The sequence below is a fragment of the Pleurodeles waltl genome, chromosome 7, assembly GCF_031143425.1.
Source record: "Pleurodeles waltl isolate 20211129_DDA chromosome 7, aPleWal1.hap1.20221129, whole genome shotgun sequence".
NCBI lineage: Eukaryota > Metazoa > Chordata > Amphibia > Caudata > Salamandridae > Pleurodeles > Pleurodeles waltl.
The window spans coordinates 1,190,696,847-1,190,717,948 of NC_090446.1; the positions used below are offsets into that span (position 1 = coordinate 1,190,696,847).

General features: G+C 45.6%; 1 protein-coding gene across 4 annotated transcripts in view; it reads right to left on the reverse strand.

The window, feature by feature from the left end:
• Window positions 1-21,102, reverse strand: part of MYH10 (myosin heavy chain 10) — a 955,741-nt gene that overhangs the window by 308,472 nt on the left and 626,167 nt on the right. The window lies entirely within an intron of this gene.

The window sequence follows — 21,102 nt, forward strand, 5'->3', positions numbered from 1 at the left end:
CCAGCCCGGTTAATGGGCCTGTCCTCGAGGGCCGCCTTAAAAGCTTCACACAGCGTACCTACAGAGGCTACTGAGCCCCGATTTTCTTTAAAGTAGAGAACTGCCCCTTCTTGCGGTTTATCTCTGGTCTCCTACTCTTGCAAAACCTAGGCATCCAGGCGACCCGGTAGCGTGAAGTCTCTCACTGGACCCAACAATGTGACCCCCAATGGTGAGTGATCAGAGATCCCCCTTGCATTAATGGTTGCGTCCCAGAACCGGTGGGCTTGAGCGCTCAGTGTGAAGCTGTAATCTAGGCAGGAGAAGCTCCCATGAGTTGCAGAGAAGTTGTCTCGTTTGTGGGCTGCCCTCCTTCCATGGATCAGTCAGACCCACTGCCACGGCAAACTGAAGAAGTAATCTCTTGCCTCCTCCAGCCCTCCTCCCCTCCGATCTGTCCTTCCCTGCGTCCAAGTTCAAGTTTAGGTCACCTCCAGTATCAGGGCCCAAGGGGGCAGATCAAGGAGCAGGTCCCCTATCTCCGGGAGCGCAGCCTCCTGCAGGCGTGGGGGAAGATACAAAGAGCACACGTTGAGTGCCGTTCCCCCCCAATTTCCCGACAATGTCGTAAACCTCCTATTGCTATCATACTTTACCTGGTGTATAGTGAGGGCTACTGACTTCTTAAGTAATATGACCACGTCCCCGGAGTCAGTGGTGCCTTGAGCATGTATTCAAATCTATTGAGTGTCTTGTAGTGATTCCCTCAGAGATGTGTCTCACGGAGCAGGACTATGACTTGTGTGTGACGCTTTTTATGCTGCATGACCGGTGTGCGTTTGATCCTGCTACCCAGACCATTGACATTCAATGACCATACGGTCAGGTTTCGCGAAGGACTACCCATTTGTAAGTGTTTTGTAGATGTGGGGGGCAGATCTGCTTGCCTCACTTCTTCCTCTCCCAATCAAGTGCCTGGAATCCTCCCATCTGTACTGTGTCAACCCAAGTTGCCTACCCACTCGGCTTCAAAAACCTAACTACACTCAAAGGTACAAACATTAAACTTTTTTTCCCAACTCCCCCCTCCCAGCAACCCTGCTCTGTGGGTCCAGTATTGCCCACCACCCCAACTTGCTGAGCGTCTTTCACCCAAACTGTAACATGTCTCGATGGGGGGGGGGGGTTTCAATTTCCACCTGTATGGTATTTCTGAACGGATTTCACCTATGCATTTAACCCATGTACCCCCCAATACATTTGCTGGTTGCCATGCCCCTGGTCACAATCCAGAGTCTGTTTCTTCCTCTAGCTGCAGGATGCGCCTACACCCCCATCCCCCGCATGAGGTCGTGCCCCTCCTCCTGTGCTGGTGGAGCAGGGCTATCCATTGTCTCCGTGTCATTTGCCTATTGGCCTCCTGCCCTCCAGCCAGTCCCATGCCTCCTCCGAGGACCTGAAGAGCCAGGTCTTGCCATCCGCCACCACGTGCAACCAAGCCGGGAATAGCATCATGTACTTCAGCTCCTTGGCCCTCAGTATTTTTTTTTACTTCCTTTAAGATCTTCCTTTGGCGCTGCACATTAAGGGTAAAGTCAGGGAGGAAGCTGATAGTAGCATTGTCCTGTTTTTGATCCCCCATATGATCTGGCTGCCTACAGGATGCCATCCAAGCCCTATGGTTTAGGATACTAGCTACTATCGTATGTGGCGGGGCCCCTGGTTTCGGCAGAAGACCAGGTATCCTGTGTGACTTTCTCCACTGAGAAAAAGTTGGATAGTTGTTTTGGCTTAAGTTTATTCAGGACCAAGTCCTCTACAAATAAGTCCACACTCTGGCCTTCCATGCCCTCCGGTACTCCGAACAATCTCACGTTGTTCCTCCTGGACCTCCCTTCCTGGTCCTCGAACTTGGCTTCCATTACTGTACTTCTCTTGGTGAGCGATCTGACCTGTCCTTCCAGATGTTTCATAGTTGCTATCAAGACATCTATGTGCGTTTCTGGGGATCGCTCAACTCCTCGTTACTGTACTGTGGCCGGGCTGCCTCTTCTCTTTTACACCTCCTCACCCAGCGGCGCACTACTGTGTCCACCTTCTGAGCACCATGGGTCGCTCCGCTCTCTTGGCCTCAGTGCTGTCGGGAGGGGGAGCAGGGAAGCACCCTCTCCGGGAGTCCCACGCCCCGCTGCCACCCTACCACCAGCTTCCTCCACTACAACCTCAGCTCAGCCGCCCATCCGGCATCTTGCCCTCAGGCTGCGCCAGGTGGAAGGCACTGTTCTCATCGCCCCCAGTGTTCTGGTGACAGCCCCAGTGTTTTTTTTCTTTCCTCTTCGTGACCAGGGGCACAGGGCTCAATTTATGCCCCGTCGCCGACAGGATTGTAGCAGATTTTTGGGGGGTATTCACCCTGGCAGCTCGGGAGCTCACCTAAATCGCGGCCATATTTCCTTGTGGCAAGCTCTGCCTCCTGTCTAAGAAATCCTTAATCACAGGAATAGTAAAAAAGGAAATTTGTGAAGGGTGTTTTTTAGGCAGTGACAACTGCAAGTTGGTTTTTAATAGGGAACACTTTCAGCTTTGCCATGGCTAAATGAAGGAGATTTGGAAACACAACCTCTTCTTGGCAGGTGGTAGTCATAAAATGTCTGATTACACCAAATGCAGAATCTCTTCCACTTAAAGGAGAAGGAACTCTTGTAGGTGGTCTTCTGGATTCCTTCAACATATTCATGCCCTCAGGAGGAAGATTCCAATTACCATATTGTTGAGTTCAGGAACCAGGCTGACAAGTGTGAGTGAAGAATGAAGTGCAGTATGTTGCCACTGAAAATACAGCCTCTAACCTTATGCAGAAGGTCCAGTCTGCATGGTAGCTTCATGTATGGTTGTTCTTATCCAGAAGGAAAATATATGTGAATAGCTACTGCCGGGCCATTCTTGAGAAATAAGCATCATTCTGGCCTTCAAGTAAGTCTATTTGAGGATTACTCTCGGGAAATGGGGATACAGGTGGAAAGGCATAAATACATTTGATAGACCTCGAAGCAAAGTAAGGACAACTCGTTTTCTTCATTTGCAAAATTATCTATTTCAAGAAAAACTCAATTGCAAAAGACTCGCAAACCAGCATCGCTTATAACACATTTGTGATTCTTTTGGATGGTTATCCTCAAAAGGTTCATCTGAAAACCTGAATACCGCGCAGATGAACAGCTTTAACCTGAGATTTCTGGATACCAGCAATCTTCAGATTGTTTTGAGCCTCAAAGGAAAAATGGTTCTTGCTCTCATACCTCCCTGCTTGTCTAGGTAAAGCATGGATGCTGGATTGTTTGCCTGGAAAAGCAGGGTGTTTCTCTTGAAAGATGAAAGAAAAACCTTCTATTGGATATTGCCAACAGAGATTCCTCAGATTGTGAACCTTCCCCCAGGGCATCAGACTGAATCAGAAAACTCAAAAGCAGTACTCCTGCATGCCAGTAGGGGGCGTCATGCAGGTGTACAACTCCGGAAGAGACCAGCGAGGCAGCATAAACGTGCCAAACAGGCCCTCTGACCCTAGTTTTTTACTTTCCGGGTGCAGGAAAGTGCCTCTTTTTGACATGATTAATCCCCACTTTTTGCCTGGTATCTGATATAATTTTGACTGAAAGTGCACTTGGTTCCTGCTAACCAGATCGCCAGTGCCAGATCTCTTTCCCAAAATAGTACATTTGTTGCCCCAATTGGCAAAACCTTCTGCACCTTCTTCCAGTTCCTAGTAAATGGTACCCCTGGCACCCTGGGCCTGGGGTACAAAAGATGGTGGCTAAGGGCTGCAGCAATAATTGTTCCACCCTCAGGGACTCCTCACCAAGCACATGACAGGCTGCCACTACAGGCTACGTGTCTTGGTGCAGACAAAAGTGAAAACCCAACATGGCACACAGCCGATGCGCAATGTCCTCTAAAACTTTATGCAATATATGTAAGCCTTACAGCCCTAAGGCAGGGTGCATTATATTACATGTGAGGGCATATCTGCATGAGCTATGTCTCTGTCAATTCTGAGAGATAATAAGGGAACAGTGAAGCCATTTTAAATTCATGTGCTGGACACTGGTCAGACAGAGTTCCCCAGCTACATGATGACTTCACTGAAGATAGGGATGTTTGGTATCAAACATCTTGCATTGGTGAACCAACACTGATGCCAGTGGTGGATTTACCAATACCTGCACCTAAAGGGCACCTTAGAGGTGCCTACTGAAACCCTATCAGCCTCTGGAGAGCTCACAGACCAATTACGGCCAGCCTGCCACCTGAGACACTGTCCTGGAACCCTAGGGTGAGAGCCTTCTACTCTCAGGAGGTCAAGAACAAAAGCCTGACTGGGAAGAGGGTGTAATACCCCCTCCCACTGGATGACCTGCTGATTAGCCTGCCTAAGGCGGCAAGCCTCAAAGGGCTGCCTTTGAAATGCAAATCCCGCCCCCCTCACAGGAAACAAAGGCACCCCTCCTGCCCGGAGCCCATTTGGCACCTGGACAGGCAGGAAATGTAGCTAGTTAGGTAGGCGTGCCACCCTGAGGCTAGTACCACCCCTAAGGTGGGCTACTGCGAGGGGGACACAATTTTTCAGAAATACAATTCTTGGTGGTGGCATACTTAGGAATTATGGGGCAGGGTTATGCACACAGAAAGTGGTCATATAGGGGGTGTAGTGACTCAAAGGGTCAGTAGTTCATTGGCTACTACCCTACACACCCCTAACGTCTCTAAGATCAGTATTTAGGGGAGACCCCGGCACTAGAGAAGCAGACCACAGGATCCCTCAACTGCGAGTGCTCCCGGACACAGAAACCCAGCACCAAGGTGCACCTCTGTACCCGGCACCCTGACCCTTGGAGAAGAGGACTAAAGGTGCACCTACATCCCCGAGCAACCCACGTTTGCAGCCTACCTGTTTGGTTGACCTAGACTGATCTTTCAGCCAGAGACTGCAGCCTTTTTCCATGGAGACCCATCTCCATTGAAATACACTGGGCACCCGACGCTATACATATCTGCACCTGGCCGCCCCAGTGCCGCCCAGAGTGACCTGTTGGTGTGGTCCTGACCCTAGCCCAATATTCACCTTAAATTTCGAAGACTGGTCCCTTAAGTATCATATAGTACCTAATTGCAGAACTCATTTCCTCCCACAGGATAACTTTGCAGAACTCAGAAATTGCCCTGTGTTTGCTTTTAAAGTGAAAAATATTCCTATTTAAAAACATACTTACTTAATGATTTTTGTCGAATGCCTAAACATATACAAAGATACTTGCTATTTTTATAAATTGGTGTACAACTCTTTTTTTTTTGTTGTGTCTCATTTATTGACTATTGTGTGTATTTGTAGATGTCTTGTACTCCTCTGAGTTAAGCCTAAGGCTGTTCGACCACACTACCCCTAAAAAGAGCACTTTGGGATTGCATAGCAAGCCCTGTCTACTCACTGGGCAACCCCTGGACCTCTTACATGGTATTCACATACCACAAAGGGCTTGCTTTCTACACTGTGCCTTCAGACCAGGATCCAAAGTTCTACAGCTCATGTTTGACAAGTCTTTTTCCCCACAATTATGTTTTACCAGTGTGAAGGGAAATGGGTCCCTTCCCAAAATGATAGGGTTTAAACCTTGTTGGGAATGTCGTGAACAATTGTGTGCAACAGACTCCTCCCTACCCCTCAGTCCCTGGAAAGTATGCCTGTGGTACCTAAGGTGAGAGCAAGCCACAGGACCTGTGACAACTGCGAACATGAAGGCCATATGGGAGTTCGAGGCAAAACTCGAAGGGTCTAATTTAGAACTCTGCAGACGGTTTGCTCCCTGACGGATATCCTGTCAAAATCTAAATCCCATTCTAGCCTATGGGATTTAGATTTTGGCAGATTGGATATCAGTCACAGTTGTGACGGAGCAACCCTTCTGCCGAATTTTAAATCAGGCCCTAAGTCACCCAAATTAGAAAGTTTCTGTGCCAGGACTGGTCGAAAAGGAGGTCCTGTTTCAGAAGTTGTTCCTGCAGCACATCCTTTTTGTGGTCCAAGTCTTCGGATGCATCAGTGAAACAGCATAAAAAAAAATAAAAAAAATCAAAGGGGAAACCAGCCCCCTCACTCCACTCTCCAGAGAGAGCATGAGGGCATGAACATGACTCTCTGTTTCACTCCTGAACACCTGATGAGCCGATTCAAAGTTTGGTCCTTATGCAACCCAAATTTCCAAATCTGTTTGCACCATCTCCCCAAAAGGAGGCCTCTAGAGGGGCCATGCTGCATATATTTGACACTCTCCCAGCTCTCTCGGGCATGCCTTCAGGCCCCAAGGATCCAGAGAGACCTCCATTCGGAGTCTAGCCAGCAGGTTCGCCCTCAACGCCATCTCTGCCTCTTGAATTTTGGGGATTGCACCAGCATAGGTGCATACTTCGGTTCTAGTGCCACTCCCTGTGTCAGTTCCCTTCACAATCACACAGACATCAGAAAAGGATCCACTACTTGTAGTGGTTTCTAACCTTGAGCATCCTTGAATTGACTTTTACAGAGGCTGCGTTCCTATCCGAATACATTGCCTTTACCATGCAGCAGAGCTCATATTTTACATCAGTTCTTTGGCTCAAATTCTCACAACAATGACTATGATGAGGGGGATGAATTTGTCTAATGGTATAATGACGATAACTAGTATGCAGAAATTGCAATATATAAGTGGTCTTGACACCTCCTTAGACACTGGAGTTGTCTCTCCCTCAGGTCTTGCCACAGAGTAGAGTCCATCCATTGCAATGGTTATGCAAAAAGCTGCCAAGGCCAAAACAAACTTTCTGATGAAGGTTCTCCAGCCTGGCCAGGAGCCTCCTGAATTGCTTGCCATTTAACAAAGCCTTAATGGTTACCCTCTGGGACATTTAGACAAAGCCATGGTCTGGCTCCCGAGTTCACAGCCAGGCAGCCTTTTCATCACACCTCCTGACTGGCTAGCCTAAACGCATGAAGAACTTTGGCAAGCGCATGTTCTCTTCTGCTAGTCTACATGTGTGTTTGTTTATCATATATATATATATATATCATATGTATATATAATATACACACAAACCTATCTATATACCTATATATCTATTTAAATATGCCCATTTATATCTATATATCTTTCTCTCTCTCTCTATATATATATATATATATTATATATATATATATATATATACAGGGAGTGCAGAATTATTAGGCAAATGAGTATTTTGACCACATCATCCTCTTTATGCATGTTGTCTTACTCCAAGCTGTATAGGCTCGAAAGCCTACTACCAATTAAGCATATTAGGTGATGTGCATCTCTGTAATGAGAAGGGGTGTGGTCTAATGACATCAACACCCTATATCAGGTGTGCATAATTATTAGGCAACTTCCTTTCCTTTGGCAAAATGGGTCAAAAGAATGACTTGACAGGCTCAGAAAAGTCAAAAATAGTGAGATATCTTGCAGAGGAATGCAGCACTCTTAAAATTGCAAAGCTTCTGAAGCGTGATCATCGAACAATCAAGCGTTTCATTCAAAATAGTCAACAGGGTCGCAAGAAGCGTGTGGAAAAACCAAGGCGCAAAATAACTGCCCATGAACTGAGAAAAGTCAAGCGTGCAGCTGCCACGATGCCACTTGCCACCAGTTTGGCCATATTTCAGAGCTGCAACATCACTGGAGTGCCCAAAAGCACAAGGTGTGCAATACTCAGAGACATGGCTAAGGTAAGAAAGGCTGAAAGACGACCACCACTGAACAAGACACACAAGCTGAAACGTCAAGACTGGGCCAATAAATATCTCAAGACTGATTTTTCTAAGGTTTTATGGACTGATGAAATGAGAGTGAGTCTTGATGGGCCAGATGGATGGGCCCGTGGCTGGATTGGTACAGGGCAGAGAGCTCCAGTCCGACTCAGACACCAGCAAGGTGGAGGTGGAGTACTGGTTTGGGCTGGTATCATCAAAGATGAGCTTGTGGGGCCTTGTCGGGTTGAGGATGGAGTCAAGCTCAACTCCCAGTCCTACTGCCAGTTCCTGGAAGACACCTTCTTCAAGCAGTGGTACAGGAAGAAGTCTGCATCCTTCAAGAAAAACATGATTTTCATGCAGGACAATGCTCCATCACACGCGTCCAAGTACTCCACAGCGTGGCTGGCAAGAAAGGGTATAAAAGAAGGAAATCTAATGACATGGCTTCCTTGTTCACCTGATCTGAACCCCATTGAGAACCTGTGGTCCATCATCAAATGTGAGATTTACAAGGAGGGAAAACAGTACACCTCTCTGAACAGTGTCTGGGAGGCTGTGGTTGCTGCTGCACGCAATGTTGATGGTGAACAGATCAAAACACTGACAGAATCCATGGATGGCAGGCTTTTGAGTGTCCTTGCAAAGAAAGGTGGCTATATTGGTCACTGATTTGTTTTTGTTTTGTTTTTGAATGTCAGAAATGTATATTTGTGAATGTTGAGATGTTATATTGGTTTCACTGGTAATAATAAATACTTGAAATGGGTATATATTTTTTTTTTGTTAAGTTGCCTAATAATTATGCACAGTAATAGTCACCTGCACACACAGATATCCCCCTAACATAGCTAAAACTAAAAACAAACTAAAAACTACTTCCAAAAATATTCAGCTTTGATATTAATGAGTTTTTTGGGTTCATTGAGAACATGGTTGTTGTTCAATAATAACATTAATCCTCAAAAATACAACTTGCCTAATAATTCTGCACTCCCTGTATATGCATATATATATATATATATATATATATATATACATACACATATCTATCTATCTCTATATATATATTATCTCTATCTATATATATATGGAAAATATCACTTACCCAGTGTGCATCTGTTCGTGGCTAGTAGTGCTGCAGATTCACATGCTATGCATTATTCTGCCATTTAGTGTTGAGCTCGGAGTGTTACAAGTTGTTTTTCTTCTAAGAAGTTTTTTCAGAGTCACGGGATCGAGTGACTCCTCTCGGTCATACTGCACATGGGCATCAACTCCATTGTTAGATTGTTTTCCCGCAAAAGGGTGTAGGAAGGAGTGACAGAGTGTAAGAATTTAAATGTTCTATAAAAATATTAAGTTAAAGTAGATGTTCATGCAAATGTAAATTCATATATATGTACAAATATTAAAACTGCAACGACTATAAGCTTCCGGGGAGGAGGGAGGGTGCATGTGAATCTGCAGCACTACATGCCACGAACAGATGTACACTGGGTAAGTGACATTTTCCGTTCGATGGCATGTGTAGCTGCAGATACACATGCTATGCATAGACTACAAAGCAGTTACTCTCCCCAAAATTGCGGTGGCTAGCCTGTAGGAGTTGAAGTTGTTTGAAATAATGTTTTTAAAACAGCTTGACCAACATTGGCCTGTTGTTTTGAAAATACATCTACACAATAATGTTTTGTAAATGTATGAGGAGTAGACCATGTGGCAGCTTTACATATGTCTGCCATTGGTATGTTTCGAAAGAATACCATAGACGCACCTTTCTTTCTAGTGGAATGTGCTCTAGGTGTGATCAAAAGTTGTCTTTTTGCCTTAATGTAACATGTTTGTATGCATTTAACAATCCATCTTGCTAATCCTTGCTTAGAGATAGGTTTGCCTTTATGTGGTCGTTGAAAGGCACCGAAAAGTTGTTTTCTTTTACTAAATTCTTTGGTTCTAACTGCATAGTACATTAGAGCACTTTTGATGTCAAGAGTATGAAAGGCTCTTTCTGCAACGGAGTCTGGCTGAGGAAAGAAGACTGGCAATTCCACTGTAAGGTTTATGTGAAAAGGTGATAGCACTTTTGGCAGAAATTTGGGATTAGTTCCAAGTACAACTTTATGTTTGTGTACTTGGAAAAAAGGTTCTTCAAGAGTGAATACTTGTATTTCACAAACTCTTCGCAATGAAGTAATGGCTACTAGGAAGGCGACCTTTCATGTTAAAAACTGAATCTCACAGGAATGCATGGGTTCAAAAGGTGGGCTCATGAGTCTGGTGAGTACGATATTTAGATTCCAAGTAGAAACAGGTGGTGTTCTAGGGGGAATAATACATTTTAATCCTTCCATGAAGGCTTTTATAACTGGAACTCTGAAGAGAGAGGTGTGTTGAATAGTCTGCAAGTATGCTAATATTGCAGTAAGATAGATTTTAATGGATGAGAAAGCTAGATTTGTCTGTAAATGATCTAGATAGCATACAATACCTTTTATTGATGCTGTAAGTAGATCAGTATCCCTGACCAAATGATCCATAGAGCATTGCCCTTGGATAGAGGATGTGGGTGTCTGGATGTGAAGTTCTGGTATTTTGCGTTTATACTTGTTGCAAATAGGTCTGAGTGTTCCCCAACTTTTGAAAGTACTTTTGAAGTACCTGAAAGTGAATCTCCCATTCGTGTGTCTGTTGGTGGGTCCTCCTTAGGAGATCCGCTGGCTGATTGTGTATTCCTGGAATGTATTCTGCTAATAGATTAATGTGATTGTGAATTGCCCATTGCCATAAAGTTTGGGCTAGAAGCGACAGTTGAGATGAATGTGTCCCACCTTGTTTCTTCAGGTAATACATGGTTGTCATATTGTCTGTTTTTACCAGCACAATCTTGTGTTTGAGAACGGGTCGAAACGCTTTTAGGGCAAGGAACACAGCTAATAATTGTAAATGGTTTATGTGAAAATTTCACTGTTTTAAATCCCATTCCCCTTGAATGGTAAGGTTGTTGAGATGAGCTCCCCAACCTATCACTGATGCATCTGTTGTTATTGTGGTCTGAGGCACAGGGTTTTGAAATGACCGTCCCCTCATTAAATTGCTGAGATTCCACCATTGAAGGGACTTGTGCGTTTTACGGTCCAACAAAACCAGATCTTGCAATTGACCCTGTGCTTCAGACCATTGCTGTGAGAGGCACTGTTGTAGTGCCCTCGTGTTCAGTCTTGCATGCGGTACTATTGCTATGCAGGATGCCATCATTTATAAATCTTACACTGTATTGTTGATTTGGCTGTATTAGTGGTATGAGATTTTAGAATGCTTGTATCCTTTGTGTATTTGGATAGGCTAAGGCTCTTTGCGTATTTAAAATAGCACCTAGGTAAGGTTGTACCTGTGCTGGCTGAAGATGAGATTTTTGGTACTTGAGAGTGAACCCTAGTGTATGTAGGGTCTCTATTACGTATTGAGTGTGCTGTTGGCATTGTATAAAATTGCTTGATTTTATTAGCCAATCGTCCAGATATGGAAAGACATGTATGTGTTGTCTTCTTAAGTAGGCTGCCACTACCGTTAGACATTTTGTGAATACCCTTGGAGCCGTTGTTATGCCGAATAGTAGAACTTTGAACTGATAATGTTTTCCTGCTATCACAAACATGAGGTATTTTCTGTGAGCTGGATGGATTGGTATATGGAAATACGCATCTTTGAGGTCTAATGCAGTCATGTAATCTTGTTTTTGTAGTAGTGGGATGTTGTCCTGCAGAGCTACCATGTGAAAGTGATCTGACAGGATATATAGCTTTAGAGATCTGAGGTCTAGGATAGGCCTGAGAGAGCCATCCTTTTTGGGAATGAGGGAGTATAGTGAGTATACGCCTGTTCCTTGTTGAAAATGTGGGACCTGCAGCGCAACATGCCACAAACAGATGTACACTAGGTAAGTGACATTTTATTTCCGTTCGATGGCATGTGTAGCTGCAGATACACATGCTGTGCATAGACTACAAAGCAGTAATCCTCCCGAAGGCAGTGGTCAGCCTGTAGGAATTGAAGTTGTTTGAAATAAAGTTCTTAATACAGCCTGTACTACTGTGGCTTGTTGTGTTGCTAACACATCTACACAGTAATGTTTAGAAAAGGTGTGAGGTGTAGACCAAGTGGCGGCCTTACAAATCTTTGTCATTGGTATATTACCTAGAAAGGCCATTGTTGCTCCTTTCTTTCTAGTGGAATGTGCCTTTGGTGTAATGGGTAATTCTCTTTTAGCTTTGAGGTAACAGGTCTGAATGCATTTGACTATCCATCTGGCTATGCCCTTTACCAGCATGAGGTTTTTGGAAAGCAACGAACAGTTGTTTAGTTTTACGAAAAGGTTTTGTTCCGTCTATGTAATACATTAGCACTCTCTTTATGTCTAATGTATGCAGTGCTCTTTCTGCTACAGAGTCTGGTTGTGGGAAGAAGACTGGGAGCTCAACTGTTTGGTTTAGATGAAACGGTGATATGACTTTTGGTAAACATTTTGGATTTGTACGGAGCACCACTTTATGTTTGTGTATTTGTATAAAGGGTTCTTCATCGTAAACGCCTGTATTTCGCTAACTCTTCATAGTGAAGTGATGGCTTTTAGAAAAGCTACTTTCCAAGTTAAAAATTGGATTTGACAAGAATGCATGGGTTCAAACGGTGGACCCATGAGTCGTGTAAGTACAATATTAAGATTCCACGAGGGTACGGGTGGGGTTCTTGGAGGTATGATCCTTTTTAGTCCTTCCATAAAGGCTTTAATAACTGGGATTCTAAAAAGTGACTATGTATGTTTAATCTGCAGGTAAGCAGAGATTGCAGTGAGATGAATTTTGATGGAAGAAAAAGCAAGATTAGCTTTTTGTAAGTGTAGTAAGTAACTCACAATGTTTTGTATGGAGGCCTCTAACGGTGTGATTTGATTTGCTTGGCAGTAGAAAACAAACCTTTTCCATTTATTAGCATAACAAAGCCTTGTTGACTGTTTCCTTGCCTGTTTAATGACTTCCATACACTCATTTGAAAGGTTTAGATAGCCAAATTCAAAGACTTCAGAAGCCAGATTGCTAGGTTGAGGGATGCTGGATTGGGGTGTCTGATCTGTTGTTTGTGTTTTGTTAACAGATCTGGTCTGTTTGGGAGTTTGATGTGAGGTACTACTAAGAAGTCCAACAGTGTGGTGTACCACGGTTGGCGAGCCCACGTTGGTGCTATGAGTATTAGTTTGAGTTTGTTTTGACTCAGTTTGTTGACTAGGAAAGGAATGAGTGGGAAAGGGGGAAAAGCGTAAGCAAATATCCCTGACCAACTGTTCCATAGAGCATTGCCCTTGGACTGACGGTGTGGGTACCTGGATGCGAAGTTTTGGCATTTTGCGTTTTGTTGGAAACAGATCTATGTCTGGTGTCCCCCAGCGGTAGAAGTAATCTTGTAGAATCTGGGGATGTATTTCCCACTCGTGAGTTTGCTGGTGATCTCAACTGAGATTGTCGGCTAACTGATTGTGAATGCCTGGTATATTTTGTGCTATCAGGCAAATGTTGTTGTGAATTGCCCAATGCCAAATTTTTGGTGCTAGGAGACACTGTTGTGATGAGTGTGTCCCCCCACCCCCTGTTTGTTTAAATAGTACATTTTTGTCATATTGTCTGTTTTGACAAGAATGTGTTTGTGGACTAGAAGGGGTTGAAAAGCTTTTAGTGCAAGAAAGACTGTGTAGGAAGTTGGTTCTGTATGTACTATTTCAAAGTAAGAAATAGCATGCACAGAGTCCAAGGGTTCCCCTTAGAGGTAAGATAGTGGCAAAAAGAGATAATTCTAATGCTCTATTTTGTGGTAGTGTGGTCGAGCAGTAGGCTTATCAGAGGGTAGTGTTAAGCATTTGTTGTACACACACAGGCAATAAATGAGGAACACACACTCAAAGACAATTCCAGGCCAATAGGTTTTTATATAGAAAAATATATTTTCTTAGTTTATTTTAAGAACCACAGGTTCAAGATTTACAAACAATACTTTAAATGAAAGGTATTTCACTTAGGAACTTTAAGAATTTTGAATTAGCAAAATAACATATACAGTTTTCACACAAATGGCAATAAGCTATTTTAAAACTGGACACAGTGCAATTTTCAACAGTTCCTGAGGGAGGTAAGTGTTTGTTAGTTTTGCAGGTAAGTAAACCACCTGCAGGGTTCAAAGCTGGGTTCAAGGTAGCCCACCGTTGGGGGTTCAGGGCAACCCCAAAGTTACCACACCAGCAGCTCAGGGCCGGTCAGGTGCAGAGGTCAAAGTGGTGCCCAAAACGCATAGGCTTCAATGGAGAAGGGGGTGCCCCGGTTCCAGTCTGCCAGCAGGTAGGTACCCGCGTCTTCGGAGGGCAGACCAGGGGGGTTTTGTAGGGCACCGGGGGGAACACAAGTCAGCACAAAAAGTACACCCTCAGCGGCACGGGGCGGCCGGGTGCAGTGTGCAAACAGGCGTCGGGTTTGCAATGTAGTTCAATGGGTGACCTAGGGGTCTCTTCAGCGATGCAGGCAGGCAAGGGGGGGGGCTCCTCGGGGTAGCCACCACCTGGGCAAGGGAGAGGCCCACCTGGGGGTCGCTCCTGCACTGGAGGTCGGATCCTTCAGGTCCTGGGGGCTGCGGGTGCAGTGTCCTTACCAGGCGTCGGGTCTTTGAAGCAGGCAGTCGCGGTCAGGGGGAGCCTCTGGATTCCCTCTGCAGGCGTCGCTGTGGGGGCTCAGGGGGGTAAACTCTGGCTACTCACGGGCTCGCAGTCGCCGGGGAGTTCTCCCTGTAATGTTTGTTCTCCACAAGTCGAGCCGGGGGCGTCGGGTGCAGAGTGCAAAGTCTCACGCTTCCGGCGGGAAACGTGTATTCTTTCAAATTTGCTTCTTTGTTGCAAAGATGCTTCTTCCTTGGAGCAGAGCCGCTGTCCTCGGGAGTTCTTGGTCCTTTTAGATGCAGGGTAGTCCTCTGAGGCTTCAGAGGTCGCTGGACCCTGTGGAACGCGTCGCTGTAGCAGTTCTTTTGAAGTGGGGAGACAGGCCGGTAGAGCTGGGGCCAAAGCAGTTGGTGTCTCCGTCTTCTCTGCAGGTTTTTCAGCTCAGCAGTCCTTCTTCGTCTTCGGTTGCAGGAATCTAGTTTCCTAGGTTCTGGGGTGCCCCTAAATACTGAATTTAGGGGTGTGTTTAGGTCTGGGAGGGCAGTAGCCAAGAGTCCTTGAGGGTGGCTACACCCTCTTTGTGCCTCCACCCTGAGGGGAGGGGGGCACATCCCTATTCCTATTGGGGGAATCCTCCAAAATCAAGATGGGGGATTTCTAAAGGCAGGGGTCACCTCAGGACACCTTAGGGGCTGTCCTGACTGGTGGGTGACTCCTCCTTGTTTTTCTCATTATCTCTCCTGGACTTGCCGCCAAAAATGGGGGCTGTCTCCAGGGGGCGGGCATCTCCACTAGCTGGAGTGCCCTGGGGCATTCTAACACGAAGCCTGAGCCTTTGAGGCTCACTGCTAGGTGTTAAAGTTCCTGCAGGGTGGAGGTGTGAAGCATCTCCACCCAGAGCAGGCTTTTGTTTCTGTCCCCAGAGAGCACAAAGGCCCTCACCACACGGGGTCAGAAACTCGTCTCTCAGCAGCAGGCTGGCACAGACCAGTCAGTCCTGCACTGAACAATTGGGTAAAATACAGGGGGCATCTCTAAGATGCCCTCTGTGTGCATGTTTGAATAAATCCAACACTGGAATCAGTGTGGGTTTATTATTCTGAGAAGTTTGATACCAAACTTTCCAGTATTCAGTGTAGCCATTATGGAACTGTGGAGTTCATGTTTGACAAACTCCCAGACCATATACTTGTATGGCTACCATGCACTTACAATGTCTAAGGTTTTGCTTAGACACTGTAGGGGCATAGTGCTCATGCACATATGCCCTCACCTGTGGTATAGTGCACCCTGCCTTAGGGCTGTAAGACCTGCTAGAGGGGTGACTTACCTATGCCACAGGAGGGCGAGGTTGGCATGGCACTCTGAGGGGAGTGCCATGTCGACTTAGTCATTTTCTCCCCACCAGCACACACAAGCTGTGAGGCAGTGTGCATGTGCTGAGTGAGGGGTCCCCAGGGTGGCATAAGACATGCTGCTGCCCTTAGAGACCTTCCCTGGCATCAGGGCCCTTGGTACCAGCGGTACCAATTACACGGGACTTACCTGAGTGCCAGGGTTTGCGCCAATTGTGGAGACAAAGGAACAGTTTTAGGGAAAGAACACTGGTGCTGGGGCCTGGTTAGCAGGGTCCCAGCACACTTTCAAGTCATAACTTAGCATCAGCAAAGGCAAAACGTTAGGGGGTAACCATGCCAAGGAGGCATTTCCTTACAACATCCATCTGGGGAGGGTCCTCTTTTGCACCGCTGTCTTTCTTATCTCCGAGAGAAATAGACAAAAATTAAGTCATCCTGCTGGTAGTGTCTGGTTCAGTCTACACAGAAGTTAAGTGCTCTTAGGGTTAAAGCAGTGAAGCCATTCTTCCTCCATGAAAGGATAAGGTGGTTCATAGAAAGGTGATGGATGTGTGTGTAACTACCTTAGGAAGAAAAGCCAATTTTGTTCAAAATACTAATTTGTCCGGGAAGAAAGATGTATATGGTGAAACTACACACTAAGCCTGGAGTTTGCTCACTAGCCTGACCGATGTTATTACAATGAGAAATGCAATCTTAGTAGTTAGAAGGCGAGGAGAGCAACTTCAAAAATGCATCACAAAAGGTGATTTGAAAAGGGATGGCCGATGTAGGAAACACAGAAAGGCAGAAAGGACAAAAGGTAACCCTTAACTGTTTCCACAGCAACGCTCTGCTGGGCTAGGGACAAAACAATATAGGAGAACGTCCTATAACTGAGCATTCAGAGGTTGAATGTGTAGGGAGAAACACCAAGCAACAAACATCTGACCATCGTCCTGCATAGTCAGATTTTGTGGATAGACGCTTGGCTGCCAAGATGACACCAACTACCCTCGGAGAAAGATTAAAAGCCATGACCTCTCGCTGCTCAATCTCCAGGCATGGATTTGTAGGTTGAACACGCTCGGGTGCAAAATTCGGCCCTACTGATGTGACAGGAGGTCCTCCCAAAAGGCCAGCCAGACTGGAGGACATGTGCTCATGGCCAGAAGTTCTGGGTAGCGCACTCCTGCCCAGTCTGAGGTCACTAGGATGATTTAGGCCCGGTCTTTTCTTTCTTGATCTTTTTCAGTACTCTGGGCAGGAGAGGTAAGGGTGTGAAGGCATACCGGGGTCCCAACCCCTAGTCTATACGGAAGGCATCTCTGAGGGAGGACTGCCTTGGAAATGCCAAAATGTGTAAAGGTATGGACACAGCACATTGTCTGTTGGAGCAAATAGATCATGCCGTTGATCTCCCTGTTGCTGGACAACACCCTGTGCCACCTCACACACTGCTGTTTGTAATCAGCTAGGCAATGTTGGTTTAGTTTGTTCAACGTGACGTTTGACGATCCTGTGTGGTGCTGTGCAGTCAGGGAGTTGCCCTAAACATTCACCCACTTCCAGAGAGGCAAAGCCTCCTAACACAGAACCCACAACCCTATTACACCATTCTTTTTACAGTACTCATCATGGTCATGTTGTCCGTGAGAATCTCCACCCATTCCTTTGTGATGGTCAGGAGGAATGCCTTTAGTGCCAAGTGAATTACTTGCAGTGTCAGCAAGTTGATATGGAGGCAGGTTTTTGCCAGATATTAGAGCCCTATGATTTGTCTGACAGATTGCCTTGGTGCTGAGCGCACTGAGACTTCAATTTGTGCTGCAGAGCCCACATCGTCCACAAGCAGGATGTAGGGGGCCAAAAGACCCAGAAGCCTCCGAGCTGCTCTCACAAAGACCAATGTCAAGGGTTCAAACTTTGGGATCACAATCTGAATGTCCTGGACTGGCTGAGACAATGGTATAGCTCAAAACATCAAAGTATCCAGAATGGCTCTGATGAAAGGGAGCGTGTAAGTCAGACGATGTCAATAAGGTGGCTGTTGTCTGGAAGTGGCCTACGACTGCTTGAGGTAGGCCGGTCTTCAGCAGCTAGTAGTGGCAGAATGGGAAGGCTAGTATTCCCAACCTCCACAGATGGGCTGCGACCATCAGCACCACTTTGGTGAACCCCAGAGGAGCACTGGTAAGGCAAAAGAGGCCTACAGAGAACTGAAGGTGCTCATGGCCAGCCTGAAACCACAGGTAATGCCTGTGGGACTGTAAAATAGGTATGAAAATATATGCCATGCAAACTCAGGGATAGTATCCAGTCTTCTGGATCCAGCACAGATAGGACTTTGGCCAGGATGAGTATTTGAACCTGTCCATTCAGATGAAGTTCACAGGGCAAAGGTCCAGGATAGGTAGGAGGCCTACATAATTTTTTTGCACCAGGAAATAACAGTAGCAGTCCAGATCGATGATGCTGGCACCTTCTCTACTGCTCCATTGGACAAGAGAACCAGAACATCCAGGAAGCATTTTGGTGTGAACGGTATGTACGGGGGAATAGGACAGGAATGGTAGGTAGTATCCCTGTTGTACGACCTGGAGTACGCATTGGTCTGATGTGATGCTTCGACATCCAGGTAAGTAAAAGATGACCTAATCTTCCACTGGGCGATCAGGTGCCGTCAAGGACAAATTAAAGTGGTTTTGCAGCAGGGGTGGGAGTTTGGGTGCACATTGCCCCTGGGGGCACGGTCGCTGTTGGCCTACTCTCCGGCCTCGCCCTTGAAAGTACTCGGAGGCCTGTTGCTGATGAGGGACATATTGCTGTTGCCTCTACAGGAAACCCCTACTGAAGCCTCAAAAGGGGTGCTGTTTCATGGGCGGTGGGGATGCACTGTGCTGAACAGGCTGAGTTAGGCCTGGAGAGTAGGCAGTGGCCTGGTTCAGTGCCCCAGAGGCAGCTCCCTCTAGTCCCCTCATGATAAAATCTTAGTTTGATCTTAGGACTAAACTTCAGTAGTGTTACGTCCTTATTCTGGGTAAATCCCCAGTAGACATGATGGCCTAGAACAGTCCTATTCAACAGGATGGCAGCCGGCGAGAGTGGAAGGACTGGTGAGCATCTTTGTGGGCTCTGGCTCCTTGATGCGGGAGGACTGAGACCTCTTGTATTTTTTCCTAATAATGCATCTAGTCGCCACACTCTCCGGATGTCTTCTCCGTTGATCCTTCAGTTGTTGGTGTTACCATGACTGCATTCTCCTTTTGCAGGTCCCTCATGGCTGATACCCTGGCTCAGATCCTTACGACATGACCTTCCACTGCGACTACCCTAACTTCATGGTGGTCCCCGCTGGCATACAGGAGAACCAGACTTTAAACCACAAGGAGGACGACCCTAACTTCATAGTTGCCTGCACCGGATGTATGGCGTGGGGGTGTCTCAGACGTTACACAGGGCGAATGCTCTAACTTCATGGTTACCCTCATGTTGAACAGGGCGACATCTACTTCTATGACATGGGGCGGACAGTCTGCACTCTTACAACGTCGCACACTTTGCTCACTGGGATTCACATGATAAGATCCCCACTGGCCCTCACTCCCCCTCCCACCCATTCCTAGGCGCTTTCCTCCTCCTCACAAGGTCCACTGGACTAGGTTGTTCCAGGTTTGCCCATGACCAAAATTAAATACCAGGGTTCCAGATATCCATGCAGCTTTGGCATTCAGGACACGGTGCACACCCATCAACATGCAGGGATATACTTTATGTCCCAAAAGCTGGTATATGCAGAAACTTGCTAGAAAGTGATTAATGGCTCCCTCTGTCTGCCAATGAGGTCATGGTGGGGAGGTGGAAAGCATTTGTAAATGTGCATGTGTGCCAGGGCGTCATTATAGACAAGAAAAAAAAATATTTCAATAATAATCATGACTATTTTCTTAATACAGGCACATTATGATGCCAGAATGTGCCTGTATGGAAAAGTAATGTATGCCGATTGATGGAGCGATTCAGAAGCAAACATTTTATCCCCAGGAAAAAAAAATTTATTGCCTTGTTTGTATACCATAGTCTGTCAATTTCATTTTTATTTTGGTATTTCATAAAGCACAACATTTATCCCGGAACCAGTAGTGTGACAATGAAAACCATACATAAGCATCAAAAGACTGCAGAAATAAGACAGATGCCATAAAAGAAATTATGTGTGTTGCATAAACAACCTCAGTGCCTTCCTGAATTTGTGACGATCTGCAATCTGCCAGAGTTACTAGAAGGCACTTTCGGCAAAAGTGTGAACACAAAATCTGTGGACAGTAAGAAAGAGTTTTTCCTTAGATCGCAGTAGCCAAAAAAGAGCTAGTACAGACTTAAAAGGGAACTGAGAACAGAGCATGTTGAAGAAAAACATATTTTACGCACAAGACACATTGACTTAAAATTCATGCTTTGCCAGTAAGCCAGTGTAATAATGTTAACACTGGATCTCTGTGGTTTCTCATCTTCAGTCTTAACAGGAGCCTAGTTGTGTAACTTTGGATGAGTTGTAGTTGGTGAACCAGATAGTCTGGTAGGGCAAGACAGACAGAATAACAATAGTAAAGTCACACAAAAATGAACACATTTATAATCTATACCTTATGAGAAATAAATAAACAGGTACAGAAGGTAAAGAGCTATACGTACAAGCAACTAAGACAAGTGGAGGGATGGTAGGAAGGAACCAAATGGAAAACGTAATAAAGGGTGGGATGGAAGTACTCGGAAAAGGGAGAAATAAAAGAGGGAGCCAGCTGTAAAAGACACACTTTGAAGAGTGCTTCAACAAAAAAGAATAAAGTAGCTACCAAAAGCACAAGAAGTGGAAGGATACAAGTATTCAGGCCATCCTCCAGAGAGAGCCCAACACAAGAAGATGAATTAAAGGTGGCACATGCCGATAAACATGAAGCAAGCAAATGAGAGTGACAGTGAAGCCAGTCAATGATAACCAATGGGAGGGCTCTAATCCTCCTGTATTTCAACAAAATGCCTTGCAAGCGACAGCACGTATGCTGTCTTAGGAGAGACCTAAAGAGCAGGTCTATTACTGAGCTGATCTGATTCACATATTACAAGGTTAAGTTCTTCTAACACATAGTCACAGCTGCGATCTTGGGCATTGAGAAGATGGCCAAAAAGAGGTCCCAAAAAAGTGGACAATCAGACCGGGCAGAGGATCTCTATCTTGTCACTGTTCAATTTAAAACGGCTAACACTCATCTAATACTCAACTTTGG